The sequence below is a fragment of the Syngnathus scovelli genome, chromosome 21 (genome assembly GCF_024217435.2).
Source record: "Syngnathus scovelli strain Florida chromosome 21, RoL_Ssco_1.2, whole genome shotgun sequence".
In the NCBI taxonomy this organism is placed as follows: domain Eukaryota; kingdom Metazoa; phylum Chordata; class Actinopteri; order Syngnathiformes; family Syngnathidae; genus Syngnathus; species Syngnathus scovelli.
The window spans coordinates 2537793-2539632 of NC_090867.1; the positions used below are offsets into that span (position 1 = coordinate 2537793).

The 1840-nt window shown below is 42.0% G+C and overlaps 1 pseudogene; it reads right to left on the bottom strand.

Annotated features, from left to right (window-relative positions):
- Window positions 1-549: 549 nt before the first annotated feature.
- LOC125991804 (5S ribosomal RNA) lies at window positions 550-668 on the bottom strand (annotated as a pseudogene).
- Between the last annotated feature and the right edge of the window lie 1172 nt (window positions 669-1840).

Consider the following 1840-nt stretch of genomic DNA (forward strand, 5'->3'; position numbering starts at 1 on the left):
AGTCAAGAAACGTGAACTGCACTGTAAAAAAAAAAAAAAAAAAAAAAGCTTACAGCACCTGCTATTCCCAGGTAGTCTCCCATTCAAGTACTAACAGGCCCAGGCCTGCTTAGTTTCCAAGATCGGACGTTCTCATGGTAGTATGGCCGTAAGCTGTCAGAGGTACCAAAGTTTTGCATTTTATTAACACAATTGCCCCTAAAAACCTGCAAAGTTTCTGAATGTCATACGTATTCAGTGTTGTAAAAAATTGCTTCAACGATTGAAGTAAAAAAAAAAAAAAAAAAACAAGAAAAAAAAACAACTTGCAGCACCTGGTATTCCGAGGCAGTCTCCCATTCATTTACTAACCAGGTCTAATCCTGCTTAGCTTCAGAGGTCAGACACATTCAGGCATTCTCAGCGTAGTATGGCCACAAGCCTTCATAGGTATCAAAGTTTTGCATTTTATAGACACAATCGTCCCTGAGAATGTGCAAAGTTTCCGAATGCCATACGTGATCGATGTAAAAAATTGCTTTAACGATTGAAGTGCAAAAAAAAAAAAAAAGCTTACAGCACCTGGTATTCCCAGGTGGTCTCTCTTCCAAGTACTAACCAGGCCCGACCCTCTTTACCTTCCGAGATTGTACGAGATCGGTTATTCTCAGGGTAGTATGGCTGTAGGCAGCCCGGGATCAGAGTATTGCATTTTATTGACACAATAGCCCCTGAAAACATGCAATGTTTCTGATGCAATACGTAATCGGTGTTGTAAAAAATTGCTTTAAATATTGAATACCGGACTTTTGATTCGCCCCCCACGCTGTTGATCATCAATTTTTTTCTTTTCTCAGGTTTTCTTTTAATGTGAATTGTGGGGGGAGGGGGGGCATCTGTAGTGCAACGCTTACTGTTGCTGTCTTTTTCTGTCATGCACACGGGATGTAGTTTGGTCAGTTAATAAACACGGCTCACATAGTCTGAATGTTCTAATTTTCGGCTCATATTCTACGCCTTTAAAGCAACTTCCACAATGTCTTAATTTTTTTCCCCAAATTTCTCACAAGATCAATAACATCGGAAAAAGCTGAAATAAAGGAACAAAACTGTCCTGAAATTTTGTCAGTAATAATAACTTGTGACATTGTAAAGGCTTCAAAAACAGACAGAAAGGCTGAGAAATTTTCCATTGTTAGAATGGAATGGCCTGTGACTGAGTTGCTTGTGTGAAGCCGTGTGCGTCTCTTTACGGATGAGCGCAAAGCATTTTGATTCGAGATGAGGATAGGGAACGATTATCTTCCTTAAAAGCAATTTCATCATTCTTTTTGATGAAAAAACAGAGCAGAAATGAGGATGATCAGATGGATGTGTGGCGTGTCAATGAGGGAGAAAAAACCCAGTGCAGAGCTGAGAAAGAAGATGGGAGTGGAGGCCATAGTGGATGTGGTGAGGAGAGGCAGACTGCGATGGTACGGACATGTAGTGAGGAAGGACGAGAACGACTGGGTGAAGAAAGTTATGTCGTATAACGTAGAGGGAACAAGACCCGGTGACCGACCTAAAAAGACCTGGCAGACGACCGTGTCAGCCGACATGAAGGCACTCGGCATCAACCACGAGATGGCCATGGACCGTTCCCGGTGGAAGAAAGCCATATCAAGAACCCAGTCCAACCCAGCGGCGCCTGGAAAACGGACTTTAAACCGATGATGATGATGATGATGATGATGATGATGATGATGATGATGATGATGATGATGAAAAGCAATCCGTCCAGTACGGCTGTTGACAGCCCATTCTCATTTTGTCTATCAAAGATTTTCACACAATTTCTGGAAACTGGTTTCCCTGACGA